This window comes from Canis lupus, chromosome 19 (assembly GCF_011100685.1).
Source record: "Canis lupus familiaris isolate Mischka breed German Shepherd chromosome 19, alternate assembly UU_Cfam_GSD_1.0, whole genome shotgun sequence".
In the NCBI taxonomy this organism is placed as follows: Eukaryota; Metazoa; Chordata; class Mammalia; order Carnivora; family Canidae; genus Canis; species Canis lupus.
This window is the reverse complement of record NC_049240.1, coordinates 40699276-40726139: the sequence shown is the minus strand read 5'-3', so window position 1 is coordinate 40726139 and position 26864 is coordinate 40699276. Positions and strand designations below refer to the sequence as shown.

Genomic DNA, 26864 nt, shown 5'->3' with positions numbered 1-26864 from the left:
CCACATGATGGCAACTAACAACTTTAACCCCAGTCACCCTCTAGCCTACAAAACTAATCAGCCACACAGGCCTAAGGGCACAGAACCAATAGCCTCCCTTAACACCCTGTCCTAACTTTCTGGGCCAATCAATCAATCAATCAATATCCTCTTTTTGTCTCTCTTTCTCTGTCTCTGCCTCTCTCTCTCTCTCTGTCTCTGTATCTCCCTCTCTCCTCCTTTCTCTCTCTCACTTTATTTCCTTGTTTTCTCATACAGAAGTACATTTCTTTTCTGTTTTTCTTTTCTTTTATTACATGAATCTACACCTTGTCTCCCCAACTTATACCTGCCTGAGGCCACCCACTGGTTCCCAAACTGGGGTACATGTACCCTGGAGGGTTCATCAAAGTTGGTTTAGTTATACTTGGAGACAGAGGGATAAATGGCTTGTCAGAGAAAACTAATTTTTCTTAATGTTACATAATTTAAAACATTTCAAAAGTAGAGAAAACATATAATATGTGGAATACAACATATATGAGTCCTTTGAATAAAATATAATTTTAAAAAATACTCAAAGAAATTCCAGTTTGCCTACAGTGTCTGACTCAACCTCTAACCAGCTCCCACCCTCCCATATCCATACCCACCACGGGAGCGCTATGCATCTGAGCTCCTCTGCCTCTTAAGAACACTTTGGTGTTAAGTTAGGAAGCACCAATGCTAAATTAGGGCAAAGGTTAAAGGCAAAGATCAGATGGACCTGGCATCCTATAGTCCAGGGTCTTGTAGACCTGGCCTGGAAAACATTTACAAGTTGGGCGCCGTCAAGTGAGTTATTTAATCCTCTAAGCTTCAATTCCCTCATTTGCTGAACGGTATAATAACAAAATAATTGATAAAATGTTTGATAGTCATAAGAGTCTAATAAAATTTGCAAAATTGATTTTTACAAATTTATTTATAACCAATCTTAGCTTAGCTCTTGGATTTCCATTTCTGCTGAGGGTGGAAAGTTGTTCATTCTCCAGTACAATATAACCTGGTCTTTTCTAATTCAAGACTTTCTTTGGGGGTAAATACTGGGAAATACTGAATCAAGGTTCACCCTTCAAACTTCTCCATCCCTGTAAGGCATCTGGGTCCAAGAGGCTTCTTCATGGTATTGGAATGGAGCAGTATCTGTCAAGTCATCCCCCCTGCTGGGGTTCACATCTGTTCTGGTGCTTGGGCTGGAAGTGTCATACCAGCCACAGCCACAGCCACAGCCAGAGTTAACTGGAGAAAGGCAGGCCTCCTTGTTCTATACCTGGATGGATCTAACTTTGGTGATTTCTGCTAGTATCCAAGCTTCCCAGTGTGTAGATCCTCAAAGACCAAGATACCCTGTGGCACCTCCAGGGGCATATATCCCACTGCAGTGTCCTCTCTGGTATGTCTTCATTTACTCAATCAAGCGTTTCTAAGGGTAACACACTGGTATTAACTCCTGGGCTCATGCTCACACTTTCTCCACTCAGGGATCCGGGGTGGAAGTGGGAAGAGGTCTGAGGGTGCTTGTCTTTGTGAAACCTACTTGATATTCTCCCAACGGTGGGACCAGCTAGAACCCAGGACAACTCTGCTGTTCATGAAGCAACTTGCTAGTTTATCCTGTGCCACTAGTCTCCCTGTCGTCAACCTTTAACTCTGGGGAACATATCCAGGCAGGACACAGGACCTTTGAGGTCAGCTCTGAGCCCAAGGCTATTCAATTAATGATGGCGCATCAAACAAAAGTTATCATGTGTTCCAAGTCCACAAAGAATGCAGTAAATAAAATTAAATGGAAGTCTTCGTGACAGAAAATGAAATAGCTACTGACAAAAAAAGCAGGCGGAGAACACTTATGAACTTGAAACATATACAAATCATGACTTGAAATGACACTTATCTCTAAGTATCATGAGAATTAACTAATGTTGAGCTCCTGGAGAATATAAGTGATACATAAATGCTAAACAATTTACGTTTGCTGAATCACTTAGGATGCTTACTGAAATACCATGTAATACTGATATTCTAGAAGATTAATTCCCCCTAAAAGCAAACGACTTCCAAAGTGGCTTGACAAATGACAAGGAAATAGCAGTTTTATGAATCTGATACTGTTTTGTGTGACAATGGGACAAGTAATAAAAGAGAAAAATCTATCAGTATCTCCAGGATAATACTATGGTGACTGGATAGCTGCACCTGGCTTTCTGAAGAAAACCATATCAACATAAAAGCTTTCCCTAAAGGCACTGGCACATGAAGAAATGGATTAGCTACCTCAGCAAACATTTTGTGAACCCTTAGATTCTAGTACTATGCTAAATCTTGGGAATACAAAATAAATAATGATCCAGCCCTGAGGTCACTCACCCTCACTTGATATTTCACCTATGACCTCTACCTTGACAGTATCATCCCTGGGATTGACCCAGTCTTCCCGACCTCAACAGCCTGGCAGCTATCCCACACTCTTCTTTGCCCTTCAAATGCCAAACCAATCAGTCACCGGGACCCAGGGTCACTGCTCCAATCCCCCAATGGTTGAGACTTGTCCCTGGGGTGATGACTCTCCTGCACTAGCAGGCTGCCTTGGCATTAGAGAAGGTCCTGAGGTAGAAAAGCAAGGAGGGCTTGGACTGTCCTTCACATCTGTGGCTGGAATCACTGATAGACCCAGAGATATCATACTGGGCATGTAAGCATTTGCTTCGCCAATTGTGCTACTCAGGGAGGGCCCAGAGAGCACTTACTGGAGAAATTAGTGGAGATAAGGGACCAGAGAGATTGAGGAAGAAAGATCAAGAAAGATGGTAGGAACAGGGACAAGGAGGAGATAGAAAAGAGAAAGGAAGGAGTCCAGAAGCCAAGCAAGAGAAAGTAGTGAGGATCCTAAGAAAAGCTCAATCACCTGTTCAGGAGAAGAGAATTAGGAGAAGAGAACAGTGTTTCGAACAAATAAGACAATGGTACTTTATAGAAATGGGGTTAGGAGCTCTTAGTGGCCTCAAGGTATCTATGTGAGTGGACTTCTTAGATCATGGAGGTGGGAGTCAGGAGTCAATATATAACATATAACTATGCTGTAAAACAGTTTAGAAAATTAGGGGGGAAATGGCACTGGGCTTTACCCCCAAATATAGTCATATTCTGAACAGAACGATCTGAGAATTTGAAATCTGAAACTTTGAGGAAGAAAAAGCAAAGGCAATCACCTACCCTATAAATTCCACAATGATTGGCAACCTCCACTGCTGGAAAAAGTGTGCTTCCTGCACTGACCTGACATTCCTAATGCATTGTGATTAGAGAGGGAGAGGAAAGGAGAAAGCTGGCACCTAGAATATGTCTCTCCTCCAAAACTATCCTCTCACCAACTTGCTGATGCCTGAAACTCCACAGAGTTTTGTATCTGGTAGAAGAAAAGAAATGAATGACCGAGTATTGAGTGACACTCTTGTGCTAGCTCTAAGCCAGGGGATTTACATACATTATTTCATGACATCCTCTGAAATCAAGAGGTTTAATTCCCCATTTTATAGGTAAGAATATGAAAGTGAGACTGGTTAAGAAACACTTCCAAGGTCACAAAGCTAATAAGAAGTAGAGCCACAATTCAAGTGACACCACAGTCCCCAATCTTTGCCTACACCATTCTGTACCCATCGAGCTTAATTAATTTAATTAATCTAATTGGCATTGGTAACAATGCCATCAATCCTAAAAAGAATCATACTTTTATACATGACTTTTTTCATTCATTCAATGCATATCTATCTAGTGAGCACTCTTCTGGATTCATTCATTCAGCAAGTATTCACAGAGTCTGACTACATGCTAGGTACTATACTAGGATACCTCAACAAATGACTCAGATGTGATCTCTGTGCTTTGGCAGGATAAAGGAACACATGAAAAAATAAAGCAATTACAAATTGCAAATTGTGGAATGGGCTATATGAAGGAAGCTGGGACAGAGAATACTAAGGAAATGGTGGCCCACATTGGAAGGCAACAATTCAAAACAAGCTCTGAAGAATGGGAGGGGCAGCCTGGGAAAAGGGTACTCCCAAAATCAGGCATAACCCAGGAAAAGATCCCAGAGCATAAAACAACTTAAAGAAGGCTCATCTGACTAGAGAATGCTGAGTGTAGGAAATGGGTATGCAGGATGCTTAAGAATCAGGCAGGTCCCATTCTGCAGGGCTCTGTAAGCTCTCTTGGGACTTGTGGTTTTATGCTGTGTGTGTAGGAAGCCATGAAGGATTTCAATCAAAGAAAGGACATGATATAATTATTTTTTAAAAGATTTCCCTGATGCTCATGGAAAATGGACTGCCAGAGGCAGGGAGAACAGTTTATAGGCTGCCACAATAGTCCAGAAGGGAAACAAAGATGGCCCAGATTAGAGTGGTGGCATAGAGGTGGAGGGGAGGAGTTGGCTCTGAGATCTTTGTAGGCTGAGCCAAAAGAGATTGCTAATAAATCGGATATGGGAAACGAAAAGGAGATAGGTTCTAGTTTCTGACAGAGAAATTAGATGGATAGTGGAGCCATACACTGAGATATTTTGATAAGGGGGAATGGGATGCCTGAGTGGCTCAAAAGTTAAGCATCTGCCTTCAGCTCAGGGCATGATCCTGGAGTCCCGGGATTGAGTCCCACATTGGGCTCCCTGTAGAGAGCCCGCTTCTCCATCTGCCTGTGTCTCTGCCTCTTCTCTCTCTCTCTCTCTCTCATAAATAAATAAATAAATAAATAAATAAATAAAATCTTTAAAAAAAAAAAAGGAGGGGGAAGAAGGGGAACAATAGTTTGATTTTGAGCACTTGGGTTTCTGAAATTTGACTTGTCTGTGAGACATCCAAGTGGAGATGTCTAGTAAAAATCCAGCTATGTGAGTCCAGAACTCAGAAGAGAGATCAGCTCAGGGAACATCATTTCTGGAGTTGAGAGAGAGAATAAAGAGAGAGAAGCCCAAGCAAAAAGCTGATGTTTAGAGACCTGGATTTGGAAAACTGAGAAGGAGCAGCCAGTGAGAGGTCTAAAGAGAACTATGTCATAGAAGGGGAGGAGGATGTCATGGAAGCAAGGCAAAACCACATTTAGGTCCATTCTAAGGCCGCTGAGGTGAAAGAAAATTCAAAAGTAAAATGATGAATAAGATACAATTCTCATCCCAGAAGAGTTCAAGCCTGATAAGAAAGAGAAATATGATTGATGAAGGAATAAAAAGCTAGCGTAACATTTATTGAGCACTTACTACCTGACAGGAACTAAGCTAAATGATTTACATGTATTATCACCAAAGCCTCTGATGGGGTAGGAATCATTATTATTCTCATTTTACAGATGAGAGAACTAAGGCTCAGAAAGAATGGCTCACCAAAGGTCACAGAGCTAGGAAGGGGGAGAAGCAGGATTTTAAAGGTAGGCAGTCTGATGCCCAAGGCATACTTCTAACCACAAAGATATCCACATCTAGTTGGGAACATAGACACATAGCCAACTCCCTTAATCACTCTCCTTAGTTCTCTCCTGCCTAACTTACTCCTTACCCCTATTTCCATAAGGTCTTTGCTTAAGGACCTGGGACAGCTCTTTTACCTGCAGGGACTTTGTTCAACATAGCGGTGATGCTCAGAAGCAGCCCCAGCACTGGAGCTCTCACAGCATTGAGCTTTCATGTCCCCTCTACTTCCTTACACCTACGAGGTTAACCTACCAGGACAGTAAACCTTACCCAAGGTCCCCTTAGAGGCTCCAACCCCAGAACCTGTCCTCCAGATATTTAACCTTTATTTTAAATCAGAAACTGATAAGATCCATCTTGGGCAATTATTAGATGTGGGCTGACGTGGCACAGCAGCAGCAGGGAGTAATCACTCCTGATAAAATTGAAGAAAAAAAGGAAAAAGCTATTTTAACTTAAATTGTTTCCTATAAAACAGTTTTGAAGGTAAAAGGTACTATCTTCTTGTCAGTGTCAACATTTCTCTTGCTGGATAAGTGAAATTATGTTTCTGTCAATGATGAAATCTTTCCAAAAGAGAGGTGACATTTTGTTTGGTTTCTGGCAAAGAATGATTAGGTCTGATGAGACTGGATGCATAAAAGAACACTTCCATAGGGCATGAGTGAACATCACCAAATTTCTACTGTCTGCAATGAGTGTATGGCCAGAACTCTTAAACCTTGCCTATACTAATTTGGTTCAATGGCCTTGATGAATATTTTTCACTAAGTTTTTGTCCATTGTCAGAGTGATAGATATGGCCAGAGACTGTATACTCCAGCTTTCTATTATCTACTATCCAAACTCATCGCCTAATTGTCAGCAGCCAGTATCTAGAGGGACATCTTTGCTCTCTCCCTCATAACTTTCAGTGGTATCATCTTGCTGAACCCACCAGCACAGCAGGCTATCCCACATTCATCTGAGTTCAGCTGTATCACAAAATTAAAATGAGTTTAAGAGATTCCTGATCCTTCATGAAAACAACATTTAAGACTTCTGACCTGAAAGTACTAAGAACTGACTGGGTTTCCAGCTTCACTGCCTCTCTCTGTGTGTGAGATGACACACATGCCAACTGAGCCCATCATAGTTAATGTCTTCACCTCTAAGTGGGAGTCCCAAAGACCTGTAGCTACAGAAAGGAACAAAAGGAATTGCTCTGAAGGGTTAAAAGCATTCCTCCCAGTAGGAGAAAACCAAGGCTCTTTTATTTCACAGTTGCAGAGCTGAAGCTTGCAATTGCTTGGCATTGAGCATGAGCTTGTGCCCAGAACACCCAAAATGCGAAAGAGAAGCAGAAGTACAGCTTGGGCACACGTCAATGTGTTTGGACTTAGCAGAAGTGGAATTCTCTGAAATATCAAAAAACCTCTGTGTCCCACACTACGGTATGGCTCTGGTGCTATTCTCAGGTCTTGTCATGACTGATTCTTCTCCAATCAATAGTTAATCTAAGTCATGTGCACCTTTTGGGAAGTTGCAAGTGTGCAACTTTGCACTAAGCCAAAGTCTCAAGTATATGAGAAGCAGAGAAGGAGTAGGGGGGAAAAAGTGAAGGAGAATTCAGAAGGAAGAGTTTAATAGTTTTCATGGATTCATTCAAAGAATACAAGTAAATGTCATTTTTATTCCCAAATGGTCATACAAATAATAAGAATTAAAGAAAAACAGTTTTTCTGAATTATGCCATTATACATGGCATCAAATTTTCTTCCACTTCTGTTTTCTTCTTCCTTCTCCACCCCCACCTCACCTCTAAATAAATCAAATTTACAACCTAAGATGTGGCTAATTATAATAAGAAACATTACTTTGAAAACCAGCACTAAAGGAAAAAAAAAATCCTGCCAGTTAAACCCTGTCACACACATGTGGGTTCCAGAGATGTTAAAATGTAAAAAAGGTGTTCATCATAAAATCCATGAACCACAGCAAACACACACACACACACACACACACACACACACACACATACACACATCACACTCATCAATGAATTTCTCTAGCAAGGGCAGAAAAACTGTCATCAAAAACCAATTTTCCAAACAGCTAGAGTTGTGCCACTCCTAAAAAGGAGGGGGTGGAGAGTTTAAAGTTTATTTTATGGCATATATTTGCTGCCTGAAGACAACTCAGAACAGCATTGGCAGATAATGGACCACATTTCATATCTGAGAAATGTGTCTTATTTTTAAAACCGAAAGCAGAGAAAGTCATTAGATTTGCTTTCACTCTTGCCAACAGGATGGCAGGGCAATTTTCATCATATCTGCTCCTCTTTGTTTCCTTCATTTTCCATTTTCCTCTCTTCTTTACATTCATCTTTATTCTAGCCTTCTTGGTTTTGTGGGATTTTTTTTTTACTTAAAATCTCATTTAGTTGTCTCAGTACCTCATTAATGTGGCCTGCCTCAAAGATCCTTAATAATAACTTATTGTACATGTTTATTACACTTGATAGGAAGCAATTTTATTGAAGCCCCTTTTGTCTCCTCATTTGCAAGTAATCTGTGCCTCCACACCTGTAATACTCTCCCTAAGAAACTAGTTCTTAGCTTTATACTTGTTTGTTATTGCCAGGGAGATGATAATGAGAATTCATGAGGCTGAGAAGCAGGTACAGTGACTCCGTCTCCAAACCTGCCCAGTGCCTACCTATAATGAAGATGATCTGTATTGATTTGGCATAATGTTCCTGACACCTATTATAGTGGCTATTTTCTCTTCAAGACTAAGGATTTGTTTAGATTAACTTTCTTATTGCATTGGTGATTTGTTAAAGCCTTAACCAGGTCACTCATAGAAAAAGTTGGTGCCAACTAGTGGAAATTTAATTACTCTGCAAGTGAACATTTACAAAGTGTCCAACTTTTGCCCAGACATACTGGCAGGCACTGAGGATAGCTCAAGAGCTAAGACATAGTCTGTGGCTTCAAGCTAAGCAGAAAAAGGAAACACATTGGAAATAAACATGGCCCAGTTCATTGGTCTGTACCAGCTGCTATAACAAACAACTGCAGACTGAGTAGCTTATGAAGAACAAATATTTATTTCCCAAAGTTCTGGAGCCTGAAAGCCTGAGATCAGACTACCCAGCATGGTGATATGAGGGCTCTTTTCTGGGTCACAGACTTCCCATCATATATTTGTATGGCAAAAGGGGCTCGGAAGTGACATGGGGTCTTTCTTATTAAGAGTACTCATCACATCTGTCAGGGCTCCACCCTCTTCACCTAATCGCCTCCTGAATCACCACCCCACCTTCTAACATCATCATGTTGGGTGTTGGAATTTCCCACGTGAATTTTGAGGGGATACAAACATTCAGAACATAGCACTCAAAAGCCCTCGGGCAGTTAAATTAGCACCGCCCCTCCCATATTTCCCCCAGCTGATTAGCACTTACCACCTCCTCTGGATCCTTGTTCTCAACTAAGAGAGCCCGATGGCAGCACTCCTACTTCCTAATCCCAAAGACACACAAAATATATCTGTGAGAAAAAAAGAAAAATGGAAGTATCAACAAGAGGCATGGCCAATTCCATGATTTATGTCTTCAGCTGCATGTCTCTAAGGCCTTCAAACAAAAACAGAAACTAGAATGTGTTTCAATTATACTTTCACCATTGATTATGGAAATTTTTCAAATATATAAAGTAGAAAGAGAAGAATATGAATGCCAAGTACCTAGCCCCAGCTTCAGTAATTACCAACAAGTCTGCCATTTTGATTTTATCTCTGCCCCCTGCCTTTTTTCTTATTACATTTCAAAGCCAATCCCAGATGTCCTACCATTTTGCCCATAAATACCTCAGCATGTATCTCGAAGTGACTGAGACATTTTTCTTTTTAACATCACCACAGTGCCATTATCTCATCCAACAAAATTAATAAGAATTTCTTATTATCACCTAATAACCTGCCTTATTTTTCCCTGGTTTCAAAAATGTATTTTTATAGCCAATTTGTTCAAATCAATAGCCAAACAAAGTCCACAAATAGCATTTGTTAGTTTCTTAAGTCTCTTTCAATCCAAAACAGCTGTTTCTCCCTTTCTTCTCCATATCATTTATTTGTTGAAGAAAATTAGTCATTTGTCCAGTGACTGAATGCATCACTGGTTTTCATCCAGCATGTTTCCTTTCTGCTGCATTTTCTAGAAACTAGTAGTTGGATCTAGAGACATCTAGGTTCGATATTTCTAGCAACAAGATGCCATAGATAATACTGTGAGTTCCTACTGCATCACCTCAGGAGGTGTAGAATGTCTGGTTTGGGGGGTTTCTTTTTCCCCACTTGTTGTGATAATCAATGAGTGCAGGACATGCCAACCTGATCTCCCTAAAAAGTCTCCCCGTGACCTTTCACCTAGTGCTTGTGGTAACTAAGATAATTATTGCTTAAAGAAACTATTCCATTAGGGATTTTATTTAAGTTAATCAATCTGTTCATGTTATAAGTATACTGCTGAGTGAGATCATTTACCCTCTTATTGGTTAAGCTAAATCAGAAAAAAACTAAATTTCAAAACACTTTTTAAACCATGAAAACTTGAGACAGTTATCAAAAAAAAAAAAAGTGGCATTTTCAACCTATAGATTTCTCTCTTTTGAGAAGAACCTTATTTTAATATCTAAACATTTCACAGCTCCCCTACTTGATAGTAGTTGAAATTTTAATCCTACTGATCAGGAAAATATAAATGATGAAAAGCTTCTGTGAATTCAGTGACCCCCTAAACAGATTTCTGTTATTTTTATCATAACAGTACTCTAAACACACTTGAGATTTAGCAAAGTCATGTGCCATAGAAATAAAACAAAACACTTTAAAGTATAGAAGTTGCAGTCTTTCCCCTTTCTGTCTTACACCCTAAACCATGCCCTACTGGAGAAAGGAAGTATTTAAAGGTGCAGGTCCAGCCCTGTGCTCTTCTCTGGAGATCAGATCACCAGTAATTAACTAAGAGGGCATATGGGAGGATGCGGCGGGGGGGGGGGACGGGGGGGGGGCGGGGGGGGGTTTGCATATGACTCAGCCCAAACAACCTAGAGAGTGTACACAATAAAGAGCTGACCAAGAAAGACTAGTGAAGACTAGTGAAGGAAGAAGCGGTTTCCGCTAAGTATCAGGAAAAGTCTGTGGGAGTTTACAGAGAGCAAAGAGCAAGATTATATTTTCTGGCTGGATTTGTTCCCCATTCCACCCTCCACCCTTTGCCATTTTCAAAAGAGACTTCAAAAGCCTTAAATTCCTATTCTGATTACCCTAGACACCAGGATTTATATGACTTATAGATGTATAATGTAAGACACAGTGTTGATTCAGTAGATAATGTTTCCTTACAGATACACAACTTAAGGCTGGCCCCAGTCCCTCCCCTGATCTCCCTGGGATCCAGAGTCAAGCAACTTCCCACAGTGGGTGTCTGGAACTTTGGTTCCTAACACTTCACCTAGGCTCTATCATCATCACATCCCACAAGAACATCAAGAATACTCTATTAGGGATGCCTGGGTGGCTCAGTAGTTGAGCCTTTGGCTCAGGGCCTAATCCCGGGTCTGGGGATTGAGTCTGTCATCGGGCTCCCTAAGAGGAGCCTACTTCTCCCTCTTCCTATGTCTCTGCCCTTCTCTGTGTCTCTCATAAATAAATAAAATAATAATCTCTTTTTAAAAAAGAATACTCTCTATTAAATGCCATGTCCATATGAATTCCCCCCACAGGGCACATTTTAAGCTAGGGGTTTGTCCCCCAAGAGCAGTCAGCCCACAGGACCATCAGTCATCAAGATAAGAAGACCTATTGGCCTATTGTGCTGAGGTGAGAAATTTACCCAGTACAACTACCTGGTTAGGCTGGTTGATCACCCATTAGATACCAGGCTAAATGAGCCAGTGACTCAAACTCATGTTTGGAATGTATACTCCTTGGGGGCCCAAACACAACCCTCCTTTATCTATACAGTAGACCACTTAATACTTCTGCAGATATGCTTCTCTCAATGAAGACATTGCATTCAAAAACTCATAAAGTGGAACTCTTGAAGGAATAAAGTGATTTGTTCTAAGCAGAATTGGCTTTATTGAGATGCTGAGAAGATGACGTGTAGCTTCAATCCATCAATCAGAAAGAATTTGCAGAACATCTTGCATGAGTCACCTCCCTGGGAAGATAGCTCAGCAGAGTGGTAGGGGGCATCACGGACCTGAAAGGAATGGTAAGGCTGCCAGCTAAGCAAGGGCTCCTGCTCCAATCCTAAACTCAAATTTTGTTAAAAGGATGCTTTTCCTAATATTAAAAATCCAGAAGTAACAACTTGCCATGATCCAAAAGGTTAAATTTGCTTTCCTCATCAAGCATCTAGCTCAATACTTTTAAACACTCTTAACTTTTGTTTAGAATTGCTCAACCAAAAGAAAAAGAATTGCTCAACCAGGGGGTGCCTGGGTGGCTCTTGGTTTTGGCTCAGGTCGTGGTTTCAGCGTCAGGCTCTGCAGTCAACGGGGAGTCTGCTTTAGGAGTCTCTCCTTCTACCTCTGTCCTTCCCCCTGTGCGCTAGGTCTCTCCCTCTAAAATAAATAGATAGATGATAGATAGATAGATAGATAGATAGATAGATAGATAGATAGATAGATGATAGATAGATAGATAGATAGAGCTTTAAAAAAAAAGGTAATTGTTCACCCCGAGCAAACACCTACAATGCAAATCAGTGGGAATAAAATAAAACAATATTATGTTGACACTGATTCCAGCCTTGAGAAATGGATCTTGACAAGTATCATTTCTTTTAGAGAGCCACTGCTTCTGACACCTCCTCCCCCAAGTGGAACTGAGCAGTAATAAAGTCAGCCTCAGAATTCATTCATTCATTCACTCACTCATTCATTCAACAAATGCTTACTGTAAACCCTTGTGCTAGAGATGAACAGGACAGAGTGCTGCTGCTTTTTGATTTCTTGATCTAATAATTATGCTACTAACGTCAGAACCACATGGTGCAATGATGTCACAAGAGAAGTAAATCTATCTACCATTCTTTTGGTGCAGCATATTAGTTTTTTCAGTGGGGAGCAAGAGGAAGCTATCCAGGGGTATGCCTTTGGAGTCTTGCTTTTGCTCTTGATTTACTGCAGCTACAGGTTGTGACCCTGAGATAAGTGGAAGCTATGTTTCCCTGACCTCCCAAGACACTCCATATCTCAACTTGCTGGATTTTCCATGTCCAAAACTCTCACCCAACAATGCCAGTCAGCTGAGGAGAACACTTTCTGTAAAAAGAGGGGAGTGACTTAACCAAAGTTAAGACCTCCTCCTCAGACAGCTTGAGGGTAAGAAAACAGAAAGGTCCTTTAATAAAGATCTACTCCAGATGACTGAGGACAGCAAAGATGAGGTGTGAAAGGTGAAATACAAAAAAAAAAAAAAAAGGTGAAATCCAGGCTCTATTTTATTGATTAATTAAAATTTTAGTTCAGAAAATCAGAGTCACATGCAGTTGTAACCAATGGTAACATTTTGCAAAACTATACTATACTATAGCAACCAGGATACTGACATTCATACAATCCATCGGTCTTTTTTTTTTTAAGATTTTATTTATTTATATTATTATTTTATTTATTTTGTTTCTAACAGGTAAACCAGGTTTGGCTCCCCCCAGCCATGCCATCCTTCTGGCTCATGCTTCTGTGTAATCTCTTCCTCATGAGTATGTGTGGGACCCATGACTTTCTTCTCAACCAATGAAATATGTTAAATGATGGAATCACCTCTATGATTAGATTGTTATAGAAGACTCCATCTTGCCAGAAGACTCACTCTAGAAATTTCTTGCTGGTTTGATCAAATAAGTGGCCATGTTGGAAAAACCTAAGTGGGCCAAGAACTGTAGGCAGCCACTAGGAGCTGAAGCAGCCTCCAGCCTCTGCCAGCCAAAAGGCATAACCTTCAGCCTGACAACCACAAGGATGTGAATCCTGCCAGCAACCTGGGTGGCAACATTCTTCCACAGGTGGGCTCTTCCACAACCTGGGCAGACAACACTTCATTTGTAGCCTCATAAGAGGACACAATCTGGGTGAGCCTTGCCCAGGTCCCTGACCTCTGGGACTGTGAGATAACAATGTAGGTTGTTTTAAGCTTCTAGATTTGTAATAATTTGTTACACACCAACGGGGGCGGGGGGTGTTACAGAATGAATGTTTGTGTACCCTCCCCATTCATATGTTGAAGTATAATTCCCAATGTGATAGGTGAGACCTTTGGAGGTGAGACCTTTGGGAGGTGATTAAGTCATAAGGGTAGAGACCTCATGAATGAGATTAGGGCCCTATAAGAAGAGGCCAGAGACACAGCTCACTTTTTTTCAGTCATGTGAGGATATAAATCAGCAGTCTATGACCTGAAAGACAGTCTTCACCAGAACTCAACCATGCTGACACCCTGGTCTTAGGCTTCCAGCCTTCAGAACTATGAGCAATAAATATTTGTTGTTTAAGCCATCAAGCCACTGTGGCATTTTATCACAACAGCCTGAGCTAAGACACCAGGTAATTCCTATTTATGCAGCAAAGATACCAACATACCAGGTGACCTGGTGCAAGTAGGGGATCCTGCCCTGGTCCACACCTGGAGAACCACTGATCCAAATCAAAGTGAGGCTAAGCCTCAGGGGGCCTCTAGTACTAGCCTGTTTTGAATCAAACCCTAGAGTTCCTCTTGACATTAAAGACCTGCCTGGCTCCTAGAGTGGGAGAGAGGAGGTCCTTTAACTCTTCAAGAATATTTTGGAGTTTCACTACACCTGCCTCCTGCTCCCAGGCTTCCATCTGATTGTCCAATTCAGAAGTGGCCCATGACTATACACTTGGAAACCAAAAAGCAGACACTTTGTAGTTTGTCCCTTTTGCTATTCTTTGAGGTAGTAGGGAGTATCTGGAAAGATTTCACAGGTCCTAAATGTCTCTACTTGGTTTTTAATATCTAATTGATCACAAGATCAGATTTTAAATGACAAAAAGACTGATGGGTATAATTATGTGTATATAAAAAAACATATATTCGTTTTAGTGTTTGTCTCCCTCTACATACACACACACACACACACACACACACACACACACAGAGGGAGAGAGAGAGAGAGAGAGAGAGAGAGAGAGAAAGGAACATAAGCACTGTACATAAGGTCAGGGACTTTTTCTATGGTGCTCACCGATGTATCTTCGGGAACCTAGAACTTTGCCTAACATATTTGTAGGAGGGTAAGAAGGATGGATTAGAGGGAGAAGGGTCTATACTATAGTGGTCTCCCATCAGGACAGTGCTAATCTAATCAATGAAACTAAGCCAATAGTAATGGGTAATCATAGTCTCATCCTTTTTCCCTCAGAGTAGCAGCCACTAGAAATATCCCAAAGGTCTGACACAGTGATTCATATTCCAAAGATAGTTGAACATTTCATCTCCTCTCAGGGACAGCAGGGCATCTTAACTGCATATTCATCTGTCATAAAATGCCCCCAGTGCCCTCAATTAGCCATAATTTGCAGCCAATTGAAGACAGCATGCATATTTTTAGAAACCCTTGCAGTGACATACCACTGTTCACCCATGGGCCTTCTTCTCATGATAACTCACTTCCTGTCAAACAGTGGAGTCACACAACTGGGATGGCCCATTGGGGGAAAGCCTTGTTAATGCACAATAGCTTTAATGGGCCAATCTTTAAACAGACCACCCAGTATGGAAGTGGAGTAATAAAACCAGGTCTGAGAGAGACATTTCTCTTTAACTTTTAATTTCCGCTTCTGGCTAAAGACAGATCTGTGATGTGATTTTAACATGGCTTTTTGCAGCTCCAGATTTCTCTAGCAGTAAAACCAGCTTCATGGCAGTATTTTTCCTTCTCAACCACTTCTCTAGTTTTGGGGATCAAATTCTTTCAAATCTATCTGTGGATGAGTGTGATGAGCTTCCTGCATTATTCATCCTCAAGTAAATTAGGAAAACCATTACCAGCTTGCCTCGAGTTTCTTGCCAAGTCTAACCATTGACCATACTGATGTCCTGTTTAATCAAATAATTTATTTACACAGCATCAACATTTCTATTCATACTTCACATTATGAAATGAAGGAGGAAAGACAAACTTCTTCAAACTCTAGTCTTTAATTTGGAACCTGGTATACCACCATCACCTACCTCTCTTCATCCCAGGGAGCAGGGTTGGGGAGACAGGGAAGGTCCTAGAATATGCACTAACAAAGGTCTGCCTGGCATGCCCTGCCTGTGTGAATATGTGTGGGATGAGAGTAAGGACTGTGTCTGGCACCATACATTCTCCCTGAAGCATGATGCTCAAATAAGCTCCCATAATTTACTCTAGATTCCAAACAAGAGATCAGAGAGCAGCATTGAGGCAGGCTGTCTGCCACCAGGGTTTTGGAGAATGCTGACTCCCGGCCTCTGTACATGAACCCACAAATCTTAAGTCCTCATTATGTGCCAAGGACTGAACAATAAATATGTGAAGACAGAAGGCCACCAAGTGAGAAGAAGGGAGCCACTATGTGCCATATTCAGTGATAGGCTCTGACCCATGTTTTCTACTTTAATTTCCAAGAGATACAAATTTGTTCCTCCCATATTTCCCCCCATATTACTCAGGCAGAAACAGGCCCAAAGGAGTTGAGTAACTTGCCCAAAGTCATGCAGACAATTCTGCACCCAAGCCCATCTTCTTCCTGCTATATCACAAATTATTCATTCTACTAACTACCACTCTTGCCCACATGGCTTCTTTATGCTTCCATTTCCTTTAAACAGCTAAGGTTTTGTCTGACTTAAAAAAAAAAAAACTACAGGATTAGGGTTACTCTTTCCCTCCGTTATCTTCCAAAAGGGTCGGTATTTTGTTACTACTAAGTTCACCAAACAAGTTGGGCCAGATTTTAGAAGAATGGGATAATACATCACTAAAGCATTCAACATAAACCCCCACCTAGTACAGCTGAACAAACCGTAAGATATGAATCTTCACACCAAGAGCTGAAAAACAAGTATGTGACCCTAAAAAGAACAAATTTTGGCAGCACAAACTCTTAAAAACATAGAGCTTTATTTCTTCAATAGAGGCCTTTCATTAAATTGCACAGATAAATAGCCAAATATACAAATAAATGAATCAATAAAGCTTCAAAGGAAGTAAGGACCATAGAGAAAGCCAAATGTGTTCATTCTTTGCTTTCACTGATCAAATCAACACTTTCCCCAGGTGCTTTCGGGATTCTCTTGCTCTTCTATGCATTTGCCCATAAAAGCAATGACATTTGTTGATTACACTCATTTGCTTTTTAGAGGCCAAGGTGGATTGTATTCGCCTTTTCTATTAGCCTCGCAATACCTCCCTGTGTTTTTTGCAGTAGATTTTCTGAACAGCAATAGGTTCTAATCAATCTTTCTGGATTCATTTCTCAGAATCTCACAATCACCTCAAGGAACATTTCAAACCTGATTTATCATCATTACCAGACCCTAAATATTCACCAGATTCTTTATTATTTATTACACCTAGTTAATTTCCCTGTTCTGGCCTTATGGGTCAAATCACAGAGCATGTGAAGGATTATTCGCACAATATGTCATGAAGACTCTACTATAATGCACAGTCACATTTAGGAAGAAGTATTTCACTCTCTCTTTCTCTCTCTCTCTCTCTCACACACACACACTCACACACACACACACACACACACACACACACACACACACACTAGAACAGTTCTGAACTGTAGCTGAGCCCCTCTGCTTCTCTTCAGGACTGACCCACATCCAGGCATTCACCTCTTGCTCCAAGCACCTCCTGAACTACACATACACAGGGGCAAGCAACAGCAACTTCCCCATCTCCCTCCATCTGTGGGAGGGAGCAAAAGCCCCATCTGTGCTCTCTATTAAAAAGCCTGGCAAGGGACTACATGGGATAAAGTGATTCCAGGTCAGTCCTGGATGGGGAGAAAGTGTCCTAAGGTTATAATGAGGTAAGAAATGGAAACAAGTACATTACTACCCTTCTGGGATAAAATGACACCCCCAGGATGACCCATCCTAGAAAACAAAGATCTCCCAATGGTGACCCTCTGAAGAAGACACATCACACCTGTACCCTCATGCCACCCACCAAATTAGCTGTGGCTTCCCAGTCCACACCTCCTAGGACCCTCCCCTTTAGCCCAGATGAAGGAACTGTGGCTCGCCATGAGCAGTCCAGACTTTGTTCCACCCACAGCACACGGTGATGATGGAAGAGGATCTGTTTGAATTCTCTTTTAGAAAAACATCTCTAGTTCATCCCGTGTTCTGTGCTCTAAGACCTTTCAGAGTCTGACTGCCCAGGAAACAGCTGTCTGGTGTGTTAGTGAATGGAAGCAGGCTCACCCAGGACTAAAGCTCCAAGACACCAAAGACACTGCATGCTGTGTTGCTCCAGATGACAGAATTAGAACCAATCAGAGAAGTTGCTGGACAAGGTGTTTCTTCTTCATTCAGGGAAGACCTTCAGAGTCCCTTTTCAGAACAGTCTGTCTTACGGAACAGCTAAAGAGATTAGGTAACAATTGCCAAGGGATAGTGCATGAGAGGCAACCCACTTACCTGTTAGGACCTCTTCCAAATCAAAGCTGGTATGACTCTGAGGAGATGTTCTAAATTCAAGTCACAGAGTCAAAGCATTCTATACCTGCAACAGATTTCTGGGTTCATCTTGTCTAGACCTTGCAAAGTAGCAATACCAGGCTGAATTTAGCCCAGCGGGAAATTTCATTTTGTTTACAGAGTGTTGGTGCACACAGGTTTATTGTTTCCTCCAATATTTAAGAACATTCATCCAAAATAAAGAAAAGATTTTGCATAAAATCTGGATTTTTCAGCTTCTCTTTAAGAGAAAAAAATCAAAAGATCTGGTCACCTGAGGCCTGCATGCAACTTGAAGCTGAATAATGGTTCACCTTTTAGATGGGGCTGTGGTCTGTCCCCATCCCCACCATCTTCCATTGCCCAACAGTCTCTCGTTAAAGTTGGGGTTTTGTTGGCTTTCTGTTTTATTGTTATATTCTGTTTTGTTTTGTTTCAAGTCCTCTTTATTCATGTGTATTTTCTATCTTCCATGTGGCCATAAGTATTTGCTGCTGGTGGCCTAGTAAAACTCTAGATAAAGTGACTAAGGCTCAGAGAAGTTGAGTGATTTGTCCAAGGTCACCAGCCAGCTAGTACAAAGCAAAACTCAGTTTCTCTTGTGAGCCAATGCTCCATTAACTTGGCTACACTGCCAGCCTTTATATAGCTAATTTTCTGGGACCAATTTGACTATTCACATTCAGATTGTGCAAACTATCCCTCTACACTTCCATTTAATATATCCTAGCAATATGGCTCCACATTTATCCTTAAACAAACAATAATAATAGCAAACAAACCTACAAAAACCAAAACTCTTCTCTCCAGCTGACTCTGCAAGTAGCTAGCACCCAAAGACCAAACACCCTTTTGTGTGTCCAATAAAAAATCGATCTGATGAACACATAAGATTTCAATCTTCCTTGCAAAATCAGGAATAGGCCAAAACCTTATTACTTCAGACTCTGCATTGATAGTCCAAATCAATAGTGCAAACAAGATTTCTGGGGGAAAGGTTAAAGTAATTGGCTGAACACACTGGTGTCAAGCCACCATAAGTACTTTCAAAGCAAATAATTAAATACAAATAATTGATAAGCTCACTATAAACAATACATTTATATATATTAAATTTTAAAAGCTATATATATATATGGCTTTATAACACATTTCTTACAATCTAATCTACTTACTGTCCATACTTGAAAATGATATAACCATATACCTCTCAAAATCTCCCATAATCAGACCTGTATCTGATTTAACCTGCCTAGGCTCCACAGGAATTTTAAGGATAGAGTAAACCAAAGACTGATGAAGGACTTTTTATAGAGAGAGCATGGGGGGTGGTGGCAGAGGGGGAGTGAGAATCTTAAGCAGGTTCCACACTGACCATGGAGCCAATGTGGGGCTTTATCTCACAACCCTGAGATCATGACCTGAGCTGAAATCAAAAGTCAGATGCTTACCTGATTGAGCCACCCAGGCACCCCCTGATGAAGGACTTTTTTAAAGCTTTTAGTTGGGCGAGGAGATCACTCTAGGCAGAGCCTAGCTTAACTCACTTTGCCTATGTGTCAAGCAATTCTATTTTGTCCTGGCACTAAACAGAGACCCGACTTGACTGACTCATGGTCAGGTCCCCCACATAGGAGGTAGTCGGACTTGCCTGGTTCAGATGACATTTAGGCTCACCTTTTAGAAGAGACTGATTTAAAGACAGCATGTTAAAAGACTGCCTGGGGCCGTCATCACTGGGGCCACATATCAAGCTGTCAGACTAGAAAACAGGTTGGGGATTACCTTAGCTGTCCTTTAAGCCTAACCTCAGCTAGAGACATAACAGACTTAGTCACCTGCTGCCTACCCAGGATTTATTCTCCTTTCCTCCTTCCTAGGAAAACCCACATTGTGGTTACCTATCTAGGATTGATAATCAGAACACAACAGACAGGCTTACTGTTGTTCACACCTAGTATCCATTCTGATTCATCAAGACCAAACTGTACTAGACATAACATATTTTAAAATGTATTTAGGGACGCCTGGGTGGCTCAGCAGTTGAGCACCTGCCCCTGGCTCAGGGCGTGATCCGCGGTCTCAGGATAGAGGCCCACATCAGGCTCCCTGCCTGGAGCCTGCTTCTCCCTCTGCCTACGTCTCTGCCTTTCTGTTGCTGTGTCTTTCATGAATAAATAAATAAAATATTTTTTTAAGATGTATTTATTTAAGAGGAAGAGAGAGAGCACCCACAAGTGCAAGAGCAGGTGGCTGAGGGGCAGAGGGCGAGGGAGAGAATCTCAAGCAGCCTCCCTCGCTGAGCACGGAGCCAAGCAGCACAGCACAGGGCTCCATCTCACCACCCTGATGGCCTGAGCTGAAACCAAGAGTCTGCTGCTTAATCGGCTGTGCCACCCAGGCACCCCTAGACCTAACTAACATATTTAGAATCTCAGTCCTCTGGGGAGGCAACGTACCTACCAGCCCGGACTGCAGAAAAGAGCCCTGATTAGTATCAGCCAATCACAGCAATCCTATCCTTCTTGTCACTAATTGGTTTAAGTATCCTGCCTTCAGCCAATCAGTACAGAGTATTCCCCTTGTTAATTGCTATTTTTTTCAGGGTGGGACCCACGGTCTGACCCAGTCAGACTAAAGAAATGGAATATTTAGTCCATGACTCAGGGAAAGATTATTCTCTCACTCACACAGAACAGACATCACTAGTCCTGGCTGCTAATTCAGCCCTCTTGAAACTCTGAGGGCAGTCCTCTTTAGGACTGAGCCTACACACTGATGAGGGTAAGGAGGGGGAGCACAAGGAGGGGGAGCACGAAGACTTGCAGAGAAATAGAGCCATAGGTTCAAGGATTAGGTTAGGGTACTGTGCCTGGGGCTTGCCCTACCTCCTGTTATGAGAAATACTAAATTTCCTGACTGTTTAAACTGCTTTAGGTGGGAATTCTGTTCCTGCCAGTTAAAAATATCCAGTATTTGCACAAGCCAATATATTCAAAGCAGGTTAGAGGGACTTTTCTGGTGAAGCTAGTGTTTTAACCCATCCCTACACAGACTTTTTAGTCAGAGCAGATAGAGCAACTATTTGCAGCTGCAAAGTTCAGTTTGCATTCTTGTTTTCAACTGTAGTTGAAACACAATGTTACATTCCTTTCAGGCTTACGCCATGGTGATACAACAAATTTATACATTATGCTACCTTCACCACAAGTGCAGCTGCCATCTGTCCCAATACATCACGATTACAGCATCATTGACTGTATTCCTTATGCTGTGCCTTTTATTCCCATAATTTATTCATTCCCTAATTAAAAGCCTGTATCTCCTACTCCCCTTCACTCATTTTGCCCATCCTCCCCCTTCTCTTCTTGCAACCATCACTTTGTTCTCTGTGTTCATAGAACTTATTTTGCTTGTTTATTCTTTTTTTTTTTAGATTTCACATGAGTGAAATCATGTAAAAATCAAAATCATATGGTATTTGTCTTCCTCAGTCTTATTTCACTCAGCATAATACCCTCTAGATCCATTCATGTTGTCTCAAATGTCACTATCTTATCCTTAGTTATGGCTATAAAATATTCATATATATTCATATATATATGAATAATGTGGTGTGCGTACATCACACACACACACACACACACACACATTTGTCTATCGACGGACACTTAGGTTACTTCCATATCATGGCCATTATAAATAATGACGTAATAAACATAGGGGTGTATATACTTTTGTAAATTAGTGTTTTCATTTTCTTTGAGTAAATATCCAATAGTGGAATTATTGGATCATATGGTGTTTCTGTTTTTAATTTTTTGAGGACCCTCCATACTGTTTTCCACAGTGGCTGCACCAATTTACATTCCTACCAACAGTGTACAAGTGTTCTTTTTTCCCACATTCTGTCCAACACTTATTTCTTGTATTTTTTATTTTAGCCACTCTGAAAGTGTAAGCTGATAGCTCATTGTGGTCCTGATTTGCATTTCTTTGATGATTAGTGATGTCGAGCATTTTCATGTGTCTGTTGGCCACATATAGGTCTTCTCTAGAAAAATGTTCATTCAGGTCCTCCGCCCATTTTTAGTCAGACATTTTTGGTGTTGAGTTGCATAAATTCTTTACATATTTTGGATACTAATCCCTTATTATCATTTCCAAATATCTTCTCCTAGTCAGTAGGTTGCCTTTTCATTTTATTGATATTTTCACTTACTGTACAAAACCTTTTTATTTTGATGTAGTCCCAATAGTTTATTTTTGCTTTTGTTTCTCTTGCCTCAGAAAATATATCTAGAAAAATGCTGCTATGGTCAATGTCAGAAAAATTACTGCCTGTATTCTCTTCTAGATTTTTATGGTTTCAGGCCTCACATTTAGATCTTTAATCCATTTTTAACTAATTTTTGTGTATAATGTAAGAAAGTGGTCAGTTTCATTCTTTTACATGCATTTGTCTGGTTTTCCCAGCACAATTTATTGAAGACACTGTCTTTTCCCCATTGTATTTTCTTGTTTCCTTTGTCATAGATTATGGATGCTATAATCTCGGGTTTATTTCTATGCTCTCTATTCTGTCCCATTGATCTATGTGTCTATTTTTGTGTTAGTACCATACTGTTTTCATTACTATAACTTTGCAGTATATCTTGAAATCCAGAATTGTGATACCTCCAACTTTGTTTTTATTTTTCAAGATTACCTTGGCTATTCAGGGTGTTTTGTGGTTCCACAGGAATTTTAGGTCGATTTGCTCTACTTTTGTGAAAAATGCTGTTGGTATTTTGATAGGGATTGCACTGAATCTGTAGGTTTCTTTGGGTAATATGGACATTTTAACAATTATAATTCTTTCAATCCATGAGCATAGAATATCTTTCCATTTGTGTTTTCTTCAATTTCTTTCATCAGTATTTTTTAGTTTTCAGAGTACAGGTCTTTCAATTCTTTGGTTAAGTTTATTCCTAGGTATTTTATTACTTTTGGTGAAAATGTAAATGGTGAGAGAAATTTCTTAATTTCTCTTTTTGCTATGTTATTACTAGCATATAAAAATGCTACCAATTTATGGGTATTAATTTTATATCCTGCAACTTTACTGAATTCATTTGTTACTTCTAATAGTTTTTGGTGGGGTCTTTGGGGTTTTCTACATATAGTATCATGTCATCTACAAATAGTGAAAGTTTTACTTCTTCTTTAGCAATATGGATGTCTCATTTCTTTTGCTTTTCTTATTCCTGTGACTGGAATTTCCAGTACTATGTTGAATAAAAGATGTAAGAATGGACACATCCTTGTCTTGTTCCTGATCTTAGAGGAAAATCTCTTGGTTTTTCACCATTGAGTATGAAGTCAGCTGTGGATTTGTCATATGTGACCTTTATTTGGCCCCACTTCATTGAGAACTTTTATCATGAATAGATGTTGAATTTTGTCAAGTGCTTTTTCTGTATCTATTGAGATAATCATATGATTTTTATGCTTCCATTTGTTGATGTAGTGTATCAGGTTGATTGACCTGTGAATATTGAACCATCTTTACCATCTCTGGAATAAATTCCATTTGATCACAGTGTTTGATTCTTTTAACACATGTATTGTTGAATGCAGTTGCCTGGTATTTAGTTGAGGATTTTTGCATCTACATTCATAAGGGTTATTGGCCTTTCCTTCCTTCCTTCCTTCCTTCCTTCCTTCCTTCCTTCCTTCCTTCCTTCCTTTTTCTTTTTATTTAATTTTTTTATTATTTTGTGTGTGTGTGTATGTGGTTTCTTTGTCGGGTTTTGGCATCAGGGTAACACTGGCCTTATAGAATATATTTGGAGGTTTTCCTTCGTCCTCTATTTTTGGAAGAGTTTGAGGAGAATAGATATTAACTCTTTTTAAAATGTCTAGTAGAATTCCCTTTTTGAATCCATCTAGTCCTGGAGGTTTATTTTTGGTAGTTTTTTGATTACCAATTTCATTGCTTGTAATTGGTCTGTTCAGATTTTCTATTTTTCCCTGATTCGGTTTTAGATTACGTGTTTCTAGAAATTTATCCATTTTTCTTGGTTGTGCCATTTGTTGGCATAACAATTTTTTGTAGTATTCTTATAATCCTTTGTATTTCTGTGGTGTCAGTTGTACTCTCCCATTTCTGATTTTGACTCTCTTTTTTTTCTTGGTAAGTCTGGCTAAGAGTTTATTAATTTTGTTTATTTTCTTAAGAGAACCAGTTCTTCATTTCACTGATTTTTTCTTTTTTCTTTTTATCTTTATGTCATTCATTTCTGATATTTATTATTTTCTTCCTTCTACTCACTCTGGGCTTTGTTTGCTCTTCTTTTCTAGTTCCTTTAGGTATAAGGTTAGGTTGTTTGAGTTTTTTCTAATTTCTTGAGATAGGACTGTGTCACTATATATTTCTCTCTTGAAGTGAGATTTTTTATTTACTAAAAAATAATAATGATGATAATAATTGCTTTTACTGTGTCCCAAAGATTTCAGACTGTTGTGCTTTCATTTCATTCATCTCCAGGTAATTTTTTTATTTCATCTTTGAATGCTTTGTTGATCTAGTGGTTGTTTAATATCATGTTTTTGAACTTCCAAATGTTTGCATTTTTCCAGTTTTTTCCTTATGATTTATTTCTAGTTTCATACTGTTGTGATCAGAAAAGATGTATGGTATGATTTCAATCTTCTCAAATTTATCAAGACTTATTTTGTGGTCTAATATGTGATCTATTCTAGAGAATGTTCCATATACACTTAGAAAGAATGTGCATTCTGTTGTTTGGGGATAGAATATGCTGTCTATACCTGTTATGTCCTTCTGGTCAAATGTGTCATTCTGTTTTCTTTTTTATATAGAGATTTTTTAAAATTATTATTTATTTATTTGACAGAAAGAGACAGAGTGCATACAAGGAGGGGGAGCAGCAGAGGGAGAGGGAGAAGCAGGCTCTCCACTGACCAGGGAGCCCCATACGGGACTTGATCCAGGACTCTGGGATCATGACCCGAGCTGAAAGCAGATGATTCACTGACTGAGCCACCCAGACACCCCCAAAGACACTGTTCTCTTGTTTATTTTCTGTATGGATGATATATCCATTGATGTAAGTGGGGTGTTAAAGTTCCCTACTATTATTGTATTACCATCAATTTCTCTCTTTATATTTGTTAATATTTGCTCTATGTTTTTAGGTGCTCCAGTGCTGGGTGTGTATTTATACTTCTTATAACCAATGGTTGGATTGGTCCTTTTATCATTATGTAAGACAGTTTAAAGTTTTTAATGTACTCATATGGGTTATGCCCAGAAACTTGTAACTGGGTAAGGAAGAGAGGTTAGAAAACTGGGAAAAACATGGTTCTGGTATGAGATAACCTTGGGTCCATCCCAGCTGTGCCACTTATAAATTCTGTGACCACGGGAAAATGTCACTATCAGTAAATTACATGAAAATGCATATCTTATATCTAAATAAAAGACACCCTCCTTTCCCTTTTTCTATCCCATCCTCTGAGAAGTCTTTCCAGATCCCCTTACCCTGAAGTTCCAGGTTCCCCAATTGCTCCAGTTCCTATTTCATTCCTTTCCTTTCTTCCCCTCCAACTCCACACTTGTTTAATTATCTATCCCTGACACATTTTGTGTGGCTAATGTATGCTTTTCATTGACTCCATTTACTGGTACTTAATATGCATAGGTATTGTTATAATACTTAGCCCTCCAACCACAGTCACCCAGTGAGAAACATGATATGCTTGTTTTATAGTTGATGAAATGAGGCTCAGAGAAGTGATATAAACTTGTCCATGACTTTTTTAAGGTGAATTAAGAGGAAGGAATTCTAGGCCAATGTGACTCCAAATGCTATGCTCTTATCTATTTCATTAAACTGCCCATCCAAGGAGTAGTTTATATATGTGCTTCTGTATGTCTCTTCCAACAGACTAAGTTGTTCAAAAACAGAGCCATTGTTTTCTGAGTAAAGGTAGGTAATGCAAGAACTGAACAGTCACCTATTACAAGCCATCATTGACAATACATACTTTTGATTGCCCATTGTACAAGCCTTCTTGAGGCCTGGGATACACAAAAATGTACAAGATGCTCTTCTTGCCCTCCAGAAACTCAAAACCAGATGTAAACATAGGACCTTTACATAGAAAGCAATATGAGATAGCATATCTTTATTTCCCCAGGAAGAACTGCCAAATCCAAGTCCCATAGGAGGTCAAAGGAAGGAGATCATCAAGAGCTAAAATGAGATAAACAGAAGTGGAGCGAACACTGCAGGCCCATAGGATTAAGCAGAACTTTAGAAGCAAGATCCTATGTGCCTGGAGGAAGGAGAGACTGATAAAGGGGGAGGGGCAAACATTGGAGGCAATATAGAACAGAGAAGGTATCAAAGATAAAGCCAGACACTAGTTAGAGTGTTAAGGATAGATTCTAATCAGTAATATCCTATTGGAATAGGAAAAAGTGTCCAGCATGAACTGAACCCAACCTTTGATTTGTGCAGAGGTAACTGGGCATTTCAAAGGAAGGGTGAGAGAAGAGGGAGGGGGTGAGCAGGGTCTCAACAGAGTCAGGAAGTGAAAAATGACAAAAAGCAGGAAGAGGGTTGGT

The 26864-nt window shown here is 40.1% G+C and overlaps 1 long non-coding RNA gene across 2 annotated transcripts in view; it reads right to left on the bottom strand.

Annotated features, from left to right (window-relative positions):
- The window catches only part of LOC119864393, a 132761-nt gene that overhangs the window by 12983 nt on the left and 92914 nt on the right, over positions 1 to 26864 (bottom strand). For both annotated transcript variants that reach the window (XR_005373808.1, XR_005373807.1), the window contains exon 5: positions 8940 to 9024. This is a non-coding gene — a long non-coding RNA (uncharacterized LOC119864393). The remainder of the gene's footprint in view (positions 1 to 8939; positions 9025 to 26864) is intronic.